The sequence below is a fragment of the Cynocephalus volans genome, chromosome X (genome assembly GCF_027409185.1).
Source record: "Cynocephalus volans isolate mCynVol1 chromosome X, mCynVol1.pri, whole genome shotgun sequence".
Lineage (NCBI taxonomy): Eukaryota > Metazoa > Chordata > Mammalia > Dermoptera > Cynocephalidae > Cynocephalus > Cynocephalus volans.
In genome coordinates this window covers 139,386,733-139,406,550 of record NC_084478.1, presented here as the reverse complement: position 1 = coordinate 139,406,550, position 19,818 = coordinate 139,386,733, and positions in this window count along the sequence as shown.

Here is a 19,818-nt window from a genome sequence, read left to right as displayed (position 1 = left end):
TTATCAGTTTTCACATTTAAACTATGAGTTTCAGAGGGCCGGCCCGTGGCTCACTCGGGAGAGTGTGGTGTTGATAAACTATGAGTTTCACAGGATCAAAATAAACAAATCATCCAGTGAGCAGTGTTAAACTCATGAACTTCATCCAAAATACCTCTCTCAAGTCATCATGGGGCAGCCAATTGATTTGGCATTACTTTAGAAAGTATATTGGCTGATTTAAAGATTTGTGTTGACTGCTTTATTACAGCTGATACTGTAGTGAACTTGAAGAGGAAGGTATATGAGGTATATGAGGGTCCTTCAAAAAGTTCATGGAAAAATAAAATTAAAAGGTAATATGAGTCTTTCCATGAAAGATTAGTCTTAGTAGAGGTTGATAGACTGAAAGGTGAAAAGGGAGGTGTCAGAAGTAGTAGAATCAACGACTGTGGAATTCTGTGTTGTAAGTTACAGCAAACATTCCTCAGCAGCTCAGTAACCCCAGATGAGCATAAAGAAACAACAACAAAAAAAAGCATAAAAATTTGAAGCCCATAAGTTTGGTCTGCCTTTTATAAGAATAGATCTTTCATGGAAATGGAGCACTAATTGATGGCATTTTTCAGTGTGTCTGGGAAAAGTTTGAAGGAGAAACTAGATTCCCTTGCCTACTGAATTGGCATTCTTCCCCCGATCTCCCCACCCATCTTGCAGAAAGAACCAGGTTTATCAGGGCTTGACTAGGCACTTCACAGAGTCCCCAAATTCTCTGCTACATTATTCAAAATGAACAATATCTGGCAGTTGCAACTAACATTATTTAATTTGGGAAGAAAGTGGGAAAATGTCTAAAAATGTGGTTTGACAAATTGTTATCCAACAATGTAAGGGAATAAATTATTCTGAGGAACTGAAAAAGTCTATTTAGTAAATATTTATCATGGACCATACATATATCACTGTTAGTCATAGAATTATAATAAAAATAATATAGATTTAATTCAAACTATGTGCTGAACATAATCTTCCCTTCTTGATTGAGGAAACATTTCAGTATAGTGTATATCTTTCAGTCTGTAATTATGAATATATGTTTTTCCAGCAAATAGAGCATTCCAGTTGGATTTTGTTTATTTAGGCAATTTTATTTGGTTTATGAGACAGAGAAATGAATAGGAACAAAATTTATTGAGCACACTCCATCATAACTTGTCATTTGAATACTGGGTATCTGTCTTTCCCATAACTATGGAACAGTGAAAAGATAATTTATTTCAAAATGAATAAGTATACATGTATTCATTACAGAATTAAGATTTAGCAAAACTTTTCATAGTTTATATTTAATTTTAAAATATTGTAATAATAACCTATTTTCATTCTACTATTGACCTCATACACAAGAAGACAGTTGGCCAGTATTGATTCACTGTGCATAAACCTCAGAAGGCTCTTGTAAAATCTTTAAATCACAAATTCTCGTGGATAAAAATGAATAGTAGAACCAAAATGCAAGGTTATAAAAACTGCTATCAACAAGTAAATGTCATGAAGATACAAATAATTTTTCACTGAGCAGAGTAACAACATGAGTAAGAGAACATGTAATAAATAACTTGTTATGATAAATTCAGTACAATAAAACAATTCATCGAAAGCTTGTGGTAAAATATTCTGTGAAAAACATACATAAATATACTTTAGCACTGTTAAAAAGACCCCTTTAATTTAACAAGTCACCTAAATTGCCAACAGTGATTAAAACAAATATAGAGAAAACTGAGTCTGATACTTAGTCCTTAATCCTGATCTTTTTTTTTTTTTTTAATTCAAAAGACCACAGAACCATACATTTTTAAACTATGTAAAATGTTTTGAAGTCCCCAGTGTATTTCTAAATCTGGTACTTAATATCACTTTGGAGATCGGTGATGGGGAGCAATAATCAGCTACAATGTATATCGACAAAATAAAATTTAAAAAAAAAAATATCACTTTGGCTATGATGGTCCTTATGATAAGCAGCAGTACTTCAAAAATTAGAGTTTTCATAATATTTTCTCCTATTTTGAGGGAACGTAAAAGGAATAATAATGTCTTCAACTTCGCAATGTTACTTATTTACTTTGTTAATTTGTTTAGATTATTATTAAAACCAATGCCTTCAATTATTTACTAAATCAATACTTGGATAATATAAATCAGTATTTCCCAGCCTGACCTTATCATAAAAATCACCTGGGTCCTTAAAAATGCAGATTTTCTTACCATATACTAAATCTATGGAATCTTAATATCTAGGTAAGAAGGCTGGAACAAATTTGAGAAATTCTTCTATAAACAATTGCCAAAACAGATCGTTACCTTGAATACCTGGCCTTTCTCCTGAAGAAGTAGTTTCCTTGAAGCTTATTCAACAAACAATTTAATATACATTAATGAGTGTTTGTTCAATAGATCATATAGCATAGTGTTTCCCAGTGTTGCACAGACTTTGGAAACAGAATGCCTGAATTCACATTCTGGTGCTGCAGCTTACTAGCTGTTTGACATTGCCTGTGTTACTTAGACTTCACTATCCTCCTCTGTAAAAAGTTGACAACAATTTACCTACTTCCTAATGTGAGTATTAAATTGGTTAAATATACCATGTTTCCATATGAGGATTGTTTTTATATAACTGATTTTTTAAAAACTCAAATCATTAGGTTAAATTATATTTTGTTTTCCTCCTGTAATTAATATATGTGCATATTTATCCTTTTTTCTTTTGGTGATTTGTATGCATTTATCTCATTAAGTTAGCACTTGTCCGTGTTACTGACCCTCCCACTTGGGAAACATTTATTTGCAGTTTGAGACTCTTTGTACAGTGGAAAAGAGGCTCTTTATTCTCATCTACTCTCTCTCTGCCTTGATTTTCAACTAATGTAGTAAGTAGAAAATAGCACCCAATAATAGTTTAAGACACTGGCTATGACAGTTAAGCAACAGGTTCACTGTAATGTGGATAGTTTTACAAATAGGTTGAGGGGTGCAACCTTTAGCTGCTTATATAAGAAACATTTTAATTCTATATGCCAGTGGTTCTTATCATCTTTTGGGTCATGAACCTATTTGAGAATCTCTTAAAAGCTTTGAATTCTCTCCTCCCAAAATGCATATACCTGCAAAAATTTGCATACAATTCCAGAAGTTTTACTTACACGGAAAATTCATCCACGGACACTAGTTAACCATTCTTGCTTTGTGCATATCTGAAACCTGTTTCCAGTACTCTTTTCTATACTTTATTACTAACATAACCTGAAAAAGTACATTTTGAAATGCAGTGTAATTGTGCCAAAAATAGGCAAAAATTTAAAATTAGTGTAGTTTTTCCTGGCAACCAGGGCTTCTGTTTTCTGACCCTTTGTTTCCCTTCAGTGTTTCTCTCACTTCATTTCCTCAACATATTGGAACTTTTCTTTAAGAATCAATAATCTATATTTATTTTTCTATCAAAATATGTTTTCTAGAAAGGACACAATAATGCATTTACACTAAAAATATAAATATGTAATGAGACTTAAAGCAATATCTCTCCCTGGGATATTTGCTAAATAGCAGAAAATAAAGAATATGTAACCAAGTAAATTCTCCTCTAATAGTAGATACAGGCATCTGGGACAGGCGAGTGAGATATATCATTGGAAGGGTAAGACTTCTGGGAGCCTATTAATTTTATCATGAATGCAGTTGACTATTCTCTGATGTGTAAGCCTGGCCATGTAGTGGAATAATACTTCATAACACAGGTTTTACCTTATACATAGTTCTGTGGTAGTTTTTCAATTATTTTGACCAATTTTTTTCTCTAACTTGTTTAAATTTTTATAGTACTCTAATGGTGTTCTAGTGTACTTCCTTTGTAGAAATTATAAATTTAGTAAATTTTTCATCTCAATAATACTTCCATTCAAGTTCTTGGTACTTCAGAGTCATTAAATATATGAATAGGTGTTTACCTATTAGAAAAGAATCTTATTATAGAATTTTTTTGCATAAAATTAAGGCCAACACAGGAATCAAAATATAATAGTGCTAGTCTTGCAAGCATAAAGAGAAACATAATGATGCCATTATGGTTTGATGTGTAAATGCAAAAATAGTCAGTATAATGTAGTATTTCAAGAATGCCCTTTTGCTTTACTGGAGAAAATCATTTCACTTAACAATACTCCATATAGATTATTTGTATGATTGTCTTATTGTCATAACGCAGTAAAATGCAAAGCAGAGAATTAGAATGGAAATATTTAAACATTAGTCTTTAAAATTCAGCGGTCTATCTTTATTTACAAATGGAAGGCTAGCCACTAAGAAAGGGTTAGATTTTCATGCTCGTCTTAAGAGCAGGCTCCTTAAAGTTTCTGCTTAGAATATTATGTCAATCAAAATAGACACCTAGAAGCAAACCAGAATCTTAATGGCTTATGTATTAGTTTTCTATTATTACATAACATATTACCACAAACTTGGCAACTTAAGCAATTCCCATTTATTATGTCACAACTTCTATGGATCAAAAGTCTTGGCATGGTGCAGCTGTATTTTTTTTTTTTTTTTTTTTTTTGCTTAGAGTTTCCTCAGGTTAAAACCTAGGTGTCAACTGGATCTCTGATCTCATCTTAGGCTTGGGGTTCTTTTCCAAGCTCATTTAAATAATTGGAAAAATTCAGTTCCTAGCAGTTGCTGACTGTGGTCTCAGTTTTCTTGTTGCCTGCCAGTTAGTCACTCAGAACTTATAAATGTTGTCCTCAGGTCCTCATAACATAGCAGCGTACTTCTGCAATGACAGCAGGAGAATCTCACTCCAGTCAGTTATAGAGGTGTCTGTCTAATATAACAAATGTAACTATCCCATTGCCTTTGTCGTATAAGGTAACTAATCAAAGGAGTGACTATCCCATCAAATTCACAAGTCCTCTCACACTTCAGGAAATAGGATTAGAAAGAGCATGTACACTAGGGAGCAGAATTATTGGAAGACAGTTTAGAAGTTTGTTAAACACTGCTTATCATGACAAGTGCTAATTTCTTGCTTAATTAAAGTCTGTTGTGGGTACATGTGACTCTTCAGGGCAGGCATCCTTCATTCTCAGCAATCCTGGCTGCTGCAGTCTTTTGAACTGTTATGTATACATGATATTTCTTCTTCAACTGCCTTGGCAGGGAAAGAAGCACTAGTGAGATAAGAACTAGCAATTAGATATTTCCAGCCATGAGTAATATATGCCAGTTCCATTCACATTTCATTAGCAAGTGACAGTCAAATGGCTATGCTTAATTTTAAGCGAGCAGAGAAATGGAATCTTCTAATTGACAGAGTCAATCTCTCCTTGACCAAATTTTAGTCAGGTTCCTCTGAATCCTCTTCTCTACTAGGTCTGGACTTTTGGACTTTCATGTCTGTCTTTGCATCACCCAGTTTTAGCAAAAATCCTGCTAAATTGGTTTACTTAGAATCCCCCATCCTCAATATCTCACCACCCTAGATATCTGATTGGGTTCCTCATCCTGCACCACCCCCTGGTGATATTCTGATTACTCTAGACTGTCTTCAGTCAGTATGCTATAGGTCAGTTTAGCAAAGAATTACCTTAACTTTTACTAATTTACCATCCACCAGCACCCACTCCCCTCTGCTCACTGGCCAGAAATCCTCAACTTTTCCTTGCTGTATTTGGAATTAAGCCCAATCTCTTTCCCTTACTGCAAAACCCCATTGTAGTAATCCTGCTAAATAAAGTTGGCCTTACCATTTGAAAACCCGGGTATAAAGCCACATACTTACAGCCAACTGATCTTTGACAAAGGTGCTAAAAACATTAATTGGAGAAAGGACAGCCTCTTCAATAAATGGTGTGGGAAAACTGGATATTCATTTGTAGAAGAATGAAACTAGACCCCTATCTCTCCCCATATACAAAAAACAAATCAAAATATATTAAAGACTTAAATGTAAGACATGAAACTATAAAACTTCTAGAAGAAAACACGAGGAAAATGCTCCAGGACACAGGACTAGGAAAAACGTTTATGAATAAGACCTCAAAAGCACAGGCAACAAAAGCAAAAATAAACAAATGGGATTTTATCAAACTAAAAAGCTTCTGCACAGCAAACAAACAACAGAGTGAAGAGACAACCTACAGAATGGGAGAAAATATTTGCAAACCACGCATACAACAAGGGGCTAATATCCAGAATAAATGAGGAACTCGAAAAACTCAGAAGTTAAAAAAATAAAATAAAAAAATGAGCAAGGGAGCTGAATAGACATTTCTCAAAAGAAGCCATATAAATGACCAACAGGTATATGAAAAAATGTTTAACATCACTAAATATCATGAAAATTCAAATCAAAGCCACATTGAGACATCACCTCACTCCAGTTAGACTGACTATTATCAAAAAGACAGAAAATTACAAATGCTGGTGAGGATGCAGAGAAAGGGGAACCCTTATACATTGTTGGTAGGACTGTAAATTAGTGCAGCCATTTTGGAAAACAGTATCTATGTTTCTCAAACTACTGATAGATCTACCATATGATCCAGCAATCCCATTGCTGGGTATATGCCCAAAGGAATGAAAATCATCAAGATATTCAATGTTTATCGCAGCTCTATTCACAATAGTCAAGATATGGAACCAAGCTAAATGTCCATCGATAGATGATTAGATAAAGAAAATATGGCGTATATATACAAAACCATAAAAAAGAATAAATTCTACTTTTTGTGGCAGCATGGATGAGTTTGGGGAAAATTATGTTAAGTGAAGTAAGGGAGGTACAGAAAGAGAAATACTATGTGTTCTCACTCATAAGTGGGAGCTAAAGAAACCAAAGCAATTAAATAAATACACAAATAAATAATAAGTTGAACTATTAAAAGGAGACTATGGTTACTAGAGGTGGTGAAGGGGAAGGGAGGGGGGGATAATGAGAAACCAGTTAATGGACACAAAATTATAGCTAGATAGAAAAAGTAAGTCCTATTGGTGTACAGTTGACCCAGGAATCTATGATTAACAATGATTTACAGCATATTACCAAATGATTAGAAAAGAGGAGATCAAATGTTCATATTACAAATAAGTGAGTAAGTTTTGCAGTGATGAATATGCTAATTACCCTGATTAGATCATCACATACTATATACACGTATTGAAATATAACTCCGTACCCCATAAATTTGTACAATTGGTATGTTTCAATAAACAATTTTTTAAAAATTTAAAAAGTGTTATGAATAATTTTTCTTTAACACCACATACCTGGAAGTAAAGAATAATCAGATATTGGTAAACAACAGAAATGCCTACCACAAAATGTTGTCAATCTCAGGCTCTTTTCTCATTGCTGAATCATATAGTAGTGTAGGGTGAGTCTTTATTTTTTTATATTTAAAGATCTTTATTGACATACAATTTACACACCCTTTAGTTCACCCATTTAAAATACATATCCAATGGTTTTTGCTTATTTATTATGCATATTCTATCTAGAATATACAAGTAATTCAAACAACTACACAGGAAAAACACAGATAAACCAATTAAAAATGGGCAAAGGAGCTGAGTAGACATTTTTCATTCATACAAATGGCCAACATGTAGTTAAAAATTACTTTGTGGTTTGAATATATTTACCAGATGAATTATTAATGTATAATTTTAATAAGCATTTCTTAAGTGTCTACTTTGTAATACAATATTCTATCCTATGTAGAGAAAAATATAGTAAATTTATTTTTCATCTTGAGATTACAATCTAGTTGACGAGAATAAAGTGTGTATATAGGAAATCACTAGAGAACAATTTCAAGTATTTAAATAGGTAACAAAATACCAAAAACACTATTCCTAAATGAGAATTGAAATTTCATTTATTGAATGTCTACTATGTGACAACCACTGTGCTAAATATCTTATGTACACTATCTCATGTATGCTTTATAATAATCCTGTTTTCTCCAATTTTTACAAATTTGGAAGCTAAGGCTCGTAGAACTTGTGTTTTGTCCAACTTCACACAACTAGAGAATAAGAGTAAGAATCAATACCAATTCATTCTTAATCTAAGACCAAGGTTTGATATACTATGCAATATTTTTAATCCAACAGATGTGAACCTAGTGGGGTGTTTTAAAAAAAACAGCTAGACATAGGTTGGTAAACTGCTGGATCTTGTGTGTGTGTGCATATGCCCATTAGTGCTTGGGTGTATATAGATCCAATCAACTTACCTCCAAATAAATAAACTTTAGGACATCAGGTAACATCTGCACATTTTTAAGCTTCCTTTCATTTACTTTTCTCTTATAAAGCATTCATGTATTTATTTATTTATTCAATCAGAAAATATTTATAGAGAGCCTACTATGTCCTCAAGCACCTATTATGCTATGTCATGAGATAAATTTGAATTTTTTTCTCAAGAAATTTTTACAATAAAGATCATATACGATGGATTCTAAAATGCCATTGAAGCTAAGTAGATATAGATGATTGGTAGCTGGGCTGATAAGCTGAGCTGATATTTTTTCATGAAAAAATAGTGTGAAAGGTGGAACCTGAAAAGTAAGAAAGATTTTTGGACAGAGAAGGAGATAGAAAGAGTAGTTTATGCAAATAAAACGGCATGAGTAAAATAGGAGGAACAGAAAATCAAAGATAGTATTTGGGGAAATAAAATATATCACATTTTCTGAAATGCAGGGAATATAAATGATAGTGGTGGAAGATTGTAGAGGACTTTGAATGCAGGGTGAGAAAGAAACACACTTGACAAGGAGTTTATAGCTTTCTGTTAATGCTAGGACCCTTTCATATTCTTCAAAAGGAAAAAAAGAAGTTAGGGAGGAGCAATTGGGCTCAGTTTTCTTCAAGATCAAGTTAATGGAAGATGACTTTGTAATGTAACTGTGAGTCAAGAGGGAGGAAAATGTTCCTCTGGCATTGTAGGGTTAAAGTTATATTAACCAGAGATTGTGAATATTATGTAGATCTATTGAAGGATTTTATCGGGAAATTAATACTCGCAAAGTGAAATGTGAGGGTTTCACTCAGGTAAGTCTTTCATACCTGAGGAAATGCAAATTGTAATCTGAAATGCAAGGCTTGATCTTTCTCCCAAGGTTCACCCCTTCCTTCTTGCTAGCAGCAGAAATCTTGTCAAGCAGACAATATTTCTGATCCACAGTAGATATTTGAAGGTGTGCATTTTATAAAGTATATAATGCACCTTCAAATTTGCTTCCTGAGGAAAAAGCAGCATATCATGTGGGGAAAAAAAAGGTTGGAGAAGGGACTTTTTCAGGGGAGTTGACTTTTTCAGGAACTGCAGGAAAAAAGAAAAAAGGATGGCATAAGGAGGAGCACGTAGCCATGTCAGTTACCCTGAATATACAGACAGTAAAATCTCAAGCATTTTTGTATGATGCAATGGGAAGAGGTGGCTATACTAGATGCATCACACCCACATTTTCATACCCATTTATCTGTATGGTTTGGATATAGCCTTCCTCTTTAGAAAGTGTGTGTGTATTTGGAAAAAGGAACAAAATAGCCTGCTGCCCCCACCTATACCTCTTCCCCTCTCTGCCATAGTCACTGGCTGGTATCAGAAACAGCATTGTTACCTGGAGGGTAATGAGTGTATCCAACTCCAAACAATATCTCCATTAGAAAACAGCCACCCTCACAATCTTAGAGGCAAGACAGCGATACCTTATGTGACAAAAGAAAAGTGCTTATCACATTAAATTTGTCGTGGCTCTTGTGCTGTCTGTGAACTTTGGCACATTACTTTCCTAAGTTTGAACCAAACCATATCCTAGAATCAAGCCAGGAGTTCCTCCCCACCCTAGTGCTGGATGACAAAACAGACCCAACCAAAACAGTAAAGTTGGAGCTTATATTAACCTCTCCCAGTAGAAGTAATGTGGTAAAGGGAACCCTTACTCTGGCGGTCAAACTGGGCCACTATGTTGTACCATTTGAGAGTAGGTATTGTGCATAGAAATCTGGGATTTTACACTGCCACATACATTTCCAAGGCCAATCCCTTTCTTTTGGGGAGGGTGGACCATAGGCATTTTTAATTGTTCATATTTTGACAAGGAGTTTGATTTGTTTGTTTTAATTTTTATTTTAATTGACAAATAATTGTATATAATCATGGAGTACAATGTGATGTTTTGATATACGTATACATTGTGTAATTATTATATCAAGCTAATTAAGATATCCATCACCTCAAATACTTATCATTTTTTTTTTTTGTAGTAAGAACATTTAAAATCTACTCTTTTAGCAAACAGTCTTGGTTTGTTCTTTGTTTGTTTTGATAAATTCAGAGCAGTCCTTGACAGAAAAGACATATCCTCCAAGATATTGTGATTAATTTGGAGACCCAAACAAGCACTGACTGGCTGGTGGCTGCTTCCGGATCTTGGATTGATGTCTGTGATAGACAGCAGGAAAAGATAATACAACTTGTGGTTGACACAGCTACTAGACACAGAAGAAGAATGTTTCCAGAGGAATTTGAACTATGACTTGATTACATTTAAGAGGTATGCCAGGACTGAAATTCTTCACAAATTTGAGAAATTTAGAAGGGTCACAGAATATTTGAGACAATATACCCACTAGGCTGTACTAGTGTAAAGGATTTAAAAGCCGTAAATGTATATTCCTTTTGCCGAATTGTTTTGCTGCTTTAGAATATGTCTTTGGTAGTGTGGAGAACTTCAAGGAAATGCTTATTACTTTTTTGACAACCTAGCAGAAATGATGAGAAGAGACCTCTTAATATGAAACAAGATGGTGAAAATTACTATGAAAGACTGTAGAAAAGTGTACTATAGAATATAGCCTCAGGTTTCGTGAACATCCTGAGAATCCTTTCAGAAATTTTACTACTAATTAATGTAGAATAAACTGATGGATATAGAGAAAGAAAAAGCTGAAGAGAAAGTTAAGTTCATAGATAGTTACAGGGAGCCATATAAATTGACTGATATTTTTTCTTAGACTGAGATCAATCTTGGTGACTGAGGCAGAAGAGCCATGGCAAGACAGATGGGGATGTTGGTAGCAGATTTAAAAGTGAGGAATTGAATCGTTCATTTCCATATAACACCTTGGTAAGCTTGGCTCTTTTGCTTTATTTTGTTTTCTCTACCAGCATAATAAGCATTTCACTAGCTGTGAGTTCATGGAAGATTGCTCCCTAGCAATAATTGTATTTTGATACATTGATTATTGAACATTGTGCAGGTTTCGAGAGTGTGGTGTTATTCTCTGATATGACTAATGGGTTTGGTTGTCGAATAACCTTTCAAGTATCATGCTCTTGTTATGTCTTTTTGTTTGTTTGTTTAATAACATTCGTAGTTGTGGTTAAAGATTCTGGAAATTATCTAAAAAGATGATATTATGTGAATATGACTGGCCACCTTTTTGATTCAAGGAGGTTATTTAACACTTTACTGACTGTGTTCAGTGAAATGAAGGTAAGAGAGCAGTGACATAGACAATAAAAATTCCATCCCATCTCTTTCTGTTCTGAACTAAATGATCACTTCAAATCAAAATCAGTTTAGCTCTCACATTCTCTGTGGTATATCTGCTTTTACGTCATGGATACATATATATGAGGGTACTTCAAAAATTTCCTGGAAAGATTCCCCTTACCTTTTAATTCTATTTGTCCACAGATTTTTTAAGTACCCCCATATATATGCACATTTATATATAACTGCTTATATCTCAAGGTAGATATTCTGCTTAATAAATGTTTAATTCAAAACTATTTACTTGCCTTATATACATGCTATATTTATTTGATAACTCTGAAATTTTCATGCTGTGCTTCACTGTTCTTCTGTTTCTTTGCTAACTATAATTTTCCCTGTTTTACAAATGGAAAAAAAATGACTTACGCAGATCAAAAAGTTATTGACATCTAGGTGACCAGAAAAAAAAAAGTGAAATGATGCCCTAAGCTAAATTCCATTTATTAGCTAATTCCAAAAGTGAAAGATTAAATCTATTTTTAAAGAGAATGAAAACTTAAAACTTATCTTTGTGTCTAACATGAAGAGAAATTCTAGGTCTGCCCATGCTAAAGCCATCTAAGTGAAATTTTATGATTGTTCAAGAATATTGCACAGATCTGCATTTACACATATAATAAAGGTCAAAGTAGTAACTTACTATCAGATGTAAATTTATTTAAACAGCTAAAGGAGACACTGCTTACTTTATTGAGACTTTCTGCTAATTTGCTTTCCTTAACGTGGAACTTAGGATGTGCTATGTTATTTCATTTGAGCATTTGAAGGGAAAGAAAAATAAACATATTTCAGGCATATATTGGCAGGTAAATATGGAACTTGCTTTAAGAGGCATTAAAACTTTTAAGCCAGAGGAGTAATTGAGCTGACTTACAGTAATCTATGAGAGGCAGTTGATTTTTTGGAGTGTGTGGGCTTCGGAGTTAGAAAGAAATGGGTTCAAACATTGACTCTATTTTTGATAGAGTGAATGACCTTGAGAGAGTTAATTAACTCAGTAATTCCAAGACTTTTAGGTTTCAAGAACCAGTAAAATTAAACAATTTTTATTTTCATTTTTTTTCTTTTTTTAAATTTTATTTTGTCGATATACATTGTGGCTGATTATTGTTGCCCATCACCAAAACCTCCCTCCCTCCTCCCTCCCCCCCCACCAATGTCCCCTCTGTTTGCTTGTCGTATCAACTTCAAGTAATTGTGGTTGTTATATCTTCTCCCCCCCCTCGGTGTGTGTGTGTGTGTGTGTGTGTGTGTGTGTGTGTGTGTGTGTGAATTTATATATTAATTTTTAGCTCCCACTAATAAGTGAGAACATGTGGTATTTCTCTTTCTGTGCCTGACTTGACTTGTTTTGCAACAACATGAATGGACCTTAAGAGAATTATAAAACAATTTTTAAAATAGATAAACCATTAGCTAGGTTAACAACAACAACAACAACAACAAAAAAGAGAGAGTGAGGGAGAAAAGATCCAAATAAAAAAAAATAGAAATGAAAAGGGACACATTACAACCAATACCAGAAAAATATGAAGAATCATTAGAGATTATTAGAAACAACTGTACACCAGCAAATATGAAAACCCAAAGGAAATGAATAAATTACTAGGCACATACAAACTACAAAGATTGGACAAAGAAAAAAAAAAAAAAACCTGAACAGACCAATAACATGCAATGAGATTGAAGCAGTAATCAGAAACTTTCCAACAAAGAATAACCCAGGATTGGATGGTTTTAGAGCTAAATTCTATCAAACAGTTAAGAAGAATTAATACCACTTCTCTTCAAACTTTTCCAAAAAATTAAAGCAGAAGCCATTTTCCCCAAATCATTTGATGATGTCAGTATCACCCAGATATCAAAACCAGATAAAGATACAACAAAAAAAGAGAACTACAGGCCAATTTCCTAGATAACACAGAAGAAAAAATCCTCATCAAAATACTAGCAATCAGAATACAGTAACATGTCCAAAAAATTATACACCATGATCAAATGGGATTCATCCCAGGGATGCAAGGTTGGTTCAAAATATGCAAGTCAATAAATGTGATACACCACATCAACAAAACCAAGGACAAAAACCATGTGATTATTTCAATCAATGCATAAAAATCATTTGACAAAATACAACATTCCTTCATAATTAAGATGCTCAGCAAATTAGGTATAGAAGGAAATTACCTCAATACAATAAAAACCATTTATGACAAACCAATTGCCAATATCATCCTGAATGGGAACAAGAATAAGGAACAAGACAAGGATGCCCACACTCACCACTGCTGTTTAATATAATATAGTATTGGAAGTACTAGCCAGAGCTATCAGGCAAGAGAAAGAAATGAAGGGCATCAAGATTAGAGAGGTCAAATCGTAATTGTTTGCTGATGACATGATCTTATATATAGAAAAACCTTTAGACTCTACCAAAAATCTCTTAGAGCTGATTGACAATTTCAGTAATATTGCTGGATACAAAATCCACACCCAAAACTCAGTAGCATTTTTATATTCCAATAACAAACTAGAAGGAAATGAAATGAAGAAAGCAAGCCCATTTAAAACAGTCACCAAAAATAAATAAATAAATAAAAGATATAGGTATCAATTTCACCAAGAAGGTGAAAGATCTCTATGATGAGAATTATAAAACAATACTGAAAGATATTAAACAGGACACAAAAAGGTAGAAAGATATACCATGCACTAGGACGGGAAGAATCAACATTGTGAAAATGTCCATTCTACCACAAACAATCTACAGATTCAATGCAATCCCCACCAAAATACTATGACATTCTTCACAGAAACAGAAAAATCAATCCAAACATTCATAGAGAACAACAAAAGACTCCGAATTGCCTAATCAATCCTGAGCAAAACAAATAAAGCTGGAGGCATAACACTACCCTACTTTAAATTATATTACAAAGCTATTGTAACTAAAACAGCATGGTACTGGCATAAAAACAGACACTCAGATCAATGGAACAGAATAGAAAACCCTGGAATCAACCCACATACTTACGGCCATCTGATTATTGACAAAAGCAGCAAGAACATACGTTCAATAAATCATGCTGGGAAAATTGGACATTAATTTGCAGAAAAATGAAACTGGACCTGTACCTCACACCATACGCCAAAAGCAACTCAAAATGCATTAAAGACTTAAATATAAGACCTGAAACCATAAAATTACTAAAGAAAAATTTAGGGGAAACACTCCAGTTAATAGGACTGAGCAACACTTTATGAATAAGTCTCCAAAAGCACAAGAAGCAAAAGAAAAAATAAATAGGATTATATCAAACTAAAAAGCCTTCTGCACAGCAAAGGAAATAATCAACAGAGCAGAAAGACAACCTACACAGTGGGAGAAAATATTTGCAAACTACGCATCCAAAAAGGGATTAATATCTAGAATATACAAAGAACTCAAACAACTATACAGCAAAAAAACCCAAATAATCCAATTAAAAATGGTCAAAGGAGATGAATAGACATTTTTCAAAGGAAGACATACAAATGGCCAACAGCTAACATAAAAACAAAAATGCTCATCATCACTAGTCATCAGAGAAATGCAAATCAAAACCATATTGAGATATCATCTCACCCCAGTTAGGCTGGCCATTATTAAAAAGCCTGAGAATAACAAATGCTGGCAAGGATGCAGGGAAAGGGGTACTCTTCTACACTGTTGGGGGGACTGTAAACTATCACAGCTATTGTGGAAAACAGTATGGATATTTCTCAAACAACTACTGATAGAGCTACCATATGATTCAGCAGTCCCACTACTGGGTATATAACCAGAGGAATGGAAATCATCATGTCAAAGGGATACCTGCACTCCCATGTTCACCGCAGCTCTATTTACAATAGCCAAAATATGACAGCAACCTAAGTGTCCATCGATGGACAACCAGATGAAGAAAATATGGTACATATACAATATGGAATACTATTCAGCCATAGAAAATAATTAATTTCTGCCATTTGCAGCAATGTGGATGAGTCTGGAGAAAATTATGTTAAGTGAAATAAGGCAGACAAGGGAACAAATTCCACATGTTCTCACTCATAATTGGCTGCTGGGAAGGAAGGAAAGAAGGGAGAGAGGGAGAGGGAAGAAGGGAAGAAGGAAGGAATGAAGGAAAGAAAGAAAGACCACAACAATACATTGAACTTTCAGGAGAGAACAAACCTAAGGATACTAGAGATGGGGAGAAGGGAGGGAGGGGGTTTTTAGTACTGATAGGTCGGGCAAAGAGCATAAAGAAATATGATTTGTAAGAATGAATATGCTAATAATAAATAAAAATATAAAGTTATAAAACAAGACAATTGTGTTATAGAATAACATGTGCTTTCAACTTATTTCACTAGGCAAAGATATAACAAAACCTTACAAATAAACACATGAACTATCAATATCATCACATCAATGGCAGATAGTGCTAGTTGCTTACCCCAGATCCATTTCCCCTTCTTCCTAATCTATAGAACTTTAATTTTGTTCATGGAAGCAACATACCCAGCTAAAATATTGCATTTACCACTCTTTGTACCTAGGAATAGCCATTAGACAGTTTCTGAGTAATGAGACATAAGGGGAAGTTTATTGGTATTTCTGGAAGTGTTTTGCATTCCTGGTATAAATGCCACTCCTACTTCCTTACTTTTTTGCCTTACCTGGACATAAAGTTGGGGGTGGAGCAACTATCTTGTGACCATGTAATGACCATAAGAATAAAGTCTATGCGCTGAGGAAGTCAGAGAAGAAGATCAAAAGGAGCCTGGGTTTATAATGGCATTGTGGAACCATCTTATCATCTTTGGATTACCCCACACGAGACAGGACTTCTCATGTGAAAAAAAATACTTTTTTGTTTTTTAAACCACTATTTTCTAGGTTTCTGTTACTAATAATGAAGTGTAATCCTAACAGGCACATCAGCATTCTGTAAAATTAAGGATATTTTAATACTCAAAAGTTTCTTGTCTTGCTTTCTCCATAAAGAGTCTTCTCTTCTGTTTTCTGTATTTTTCCATCTTTAGTAAACTGCTGGGGCATTTTTAGTTCCGTGCCACATTGGCTGCTGCCTCTACATTCTGATATGAAATTGCTTAGGTTTATGTATTCTATCTCCTAGGTGAGTCTTTCCCAACTTCCAGATATTTCTTTCAGCTGGGCAATCCACCTTAGATCTTTTCTAAATAAATGTTCCTGCTGATGTTTCCAAATATGTATTCTCATGGGCTAAGAAATGATGAATATATCCTCTGCCATTTGTTCCTTGAAACTTTGTTTTTCCTTTGCTTTAGAATTTTCTAGGTTTTGTGTAACCCGTGAAACAGAACGAAAATAAAAGCCTACTTTTTACTACTTCTTTCTCTGAAGCATTAGGATATGCTCCCTTATTTCACTATTACTTTGAAGCAGTCTCAGCTGAGTTGTATTTCAAAGACCATTTTATTTTTATATTTTGAGGGTATGTTATATAGAGAATGAAAATTTATGGTCATTATGACTATTATAGCTGCATTATAGATTGTATCCTTAGTCCAAAAGTTTAAAAAATATTCATTGTCCTGATTCATCTTTTTACCTTGAATTCAATTTTCTATAATCACAGTCCAAATCTCTTTTATTATGATCATATCTGGCTGATATATTTGTGCCTGATTTCTAAGTTTAACTTTCACGTACCATCTCCTTTAGAAATGTATCTTGTAAATATCACATAGATGAACTTATGTATAAATCCAATTTGAGAGCCTTTTTCTTTTAATAGGGCAATTAACTTTAAATTTATTTTTGGAACTAAGTTTTTTCTCGTTTTATCATCTTGTGTTTTATGCTTTCTCTCATACCTATTTTCTCTTTTAATAGGAAATGTTTACTTTATATTCTATTCCATTATCATCTAGAAAGTAGGTATTTTGTTTTTATCTAGATTCATGGTAAACATTGATCATTTTTAAACATACCTGAACATATCAATACTTAATCATTAATGCCATAAATGATATATTATTGATGTCTCATATGATTATTATTTTCATATGTATTTTTTCTTCTTCCTTAAGGGATGATATTTTGAAGCTTTCTTCACCATTTTCCTGATTGTTTACTTATTTTATCAGCATTTAAAAATTATGTTTTCTTCCTAGGCAGCCCTATTTTCACCTCAAACTAACCCAATTTCATCTCTATTTATAAATAATCCATGCTTTACACAATTTTACAGTCCATAAGCAACAAACCAGAAGTACAAACTTGAAGCAGATTTACTGAGGAGGAATCTCCTAGATCATTGCCTGATATTCTTAGTATGAGACGTGGAATAATTCATTTAACTCTCCCCCCTCTTGAGGGATGGAGGTCAAGCTGTGTCTATAAAGCTCCTTCCAAAGGTCATGGAGTGAGATGTTGGCTCATATTGAATAAGAACAGAAAAAACCCTGGGTGACCATTAGTTGAACTTTTAAACCCGATGTTAAGAGATCAAAATACTCAAGTAATCATAGTAGACTTGCCATTGCTTACTCCTAGAAAGCTCTTTCCCCAGACAATTGCATGTTCAATCTCTCATTTCATTCCTACCTCCATTTTAATGTCACTTTCTCAAATCTTCTCTGACTCATCTATTTAAAGTTACACCCCTATCACTCTCTGTTTCCTTACTTCATTTTATTAAAATAGCACTTATTGCCTGAATTTTTATTAATTATGTCTTAATTTATTTATTGTGCATCTCCCCCTATTTTGCCAGTTTTTGATAGCTATATTTCCAGGATCTATAACAGGTCATGATACATACATATTTATTTTTTGAATAAATTAATTCTCACTTGTCCCCTGAGGCAGTGAACTGTTGGGCCCATTTTTTGAGCAAACACTATCCGTGAGCCACATGGTGCCTATCCGTGGAGGATGAAGATGGCGCCTGTGGGAAGTAGGGGAGGCTTAACCCAAGATAGCTCCAAAAGGTTTTTATTGGTCCTGCAGTATTTCTGCACTCGTGAACCCTGCGTGATCGCTATGCTCAACATGTTAGTACAAAATGCATGCCTGCGTGATCCTTTAATTGACTGGTTAAGTTCATGGAAAGCCCCTACTTGCTTGCTTATATAAATTGCAGTGTAATGGCAATAAAATGGAACTGCCCTGACAGAACCCCTGCCGCGCCTGAGTGTCTCTTTCATGGGGCTGGGTTGGCGGGCAGCAGGCTCACTTTTCCCCGAGATCCCTCGGTCCCAACACCGGGGGTAAACCTATCCTCTCTTCTCCTGCTGGGTCTGCGGGAGGACCCCAGGCATGCCCCCACAGTGAACCTGCAAATATAGGCTTGAATGGGGTAGGGGTGGTTGTGAGGAAAAGGGAGTTAGTTTAGTCTGGCCTTCTCTTCTCATATCCGCCTGGGTATGATTCAGCAGATCTGTTGTAAACGAGTTACATAAGAGTAGTGGTAGTGCACATGTGTGCCCATGTACCCCTTGGCTTGTTGCCACTATTGTGTACTTTTGGTATTAAAGATAGCTGCCCTGAACCACTGGTCAACAGAGCTCACATCTGAAATAAAGCATGTCTATCCTGTTATTGGCCGCCAGTATCTTTTTTCAACTACCTGACTCATGCGACCTGCACATGACGGGGCATTGGTGTCTGTAACCCAGCCCAACAGTGGTACTGAAAGGAAAATGAATAAACTGTTAGGAAAATATATATATATTAAAAAACAGTAATCTGGAACATCTGAATATTTTGAATCAGTATACATGTGTCAACTTATTGGAAACAGTTTAATAGCTATAATATCCTGGGTGCACTATTCCCATAGCTCTTCCCTGTTTAGCCTTCTCCTGTGCTTATTTAACATTCCAAGGTACAAAGTGCAATTCCTATCTCCTTCACTGAAATCACGTTTTATATCTGAGAATTGTAGTTCAGGACAAATAATAATGGAGTATGGTTGCTGTTGGATACAATCTCTCTGTCTCCCAAAGGAAAAAGCTACTGAGAAGTAGAGGGTGTTATCCCTTCTTAAGGCCAGTTAAGTTTTCATCATTCTCTGCTTCGGGTCTCATTTTAACTTTCTTTGATAAAAACTATTCCTATTATCTGATAGAACTTTGGCCACCATTTTAGGGCTGTTGATACTTTACAACACTTACTGTGTTTTTATTTCTT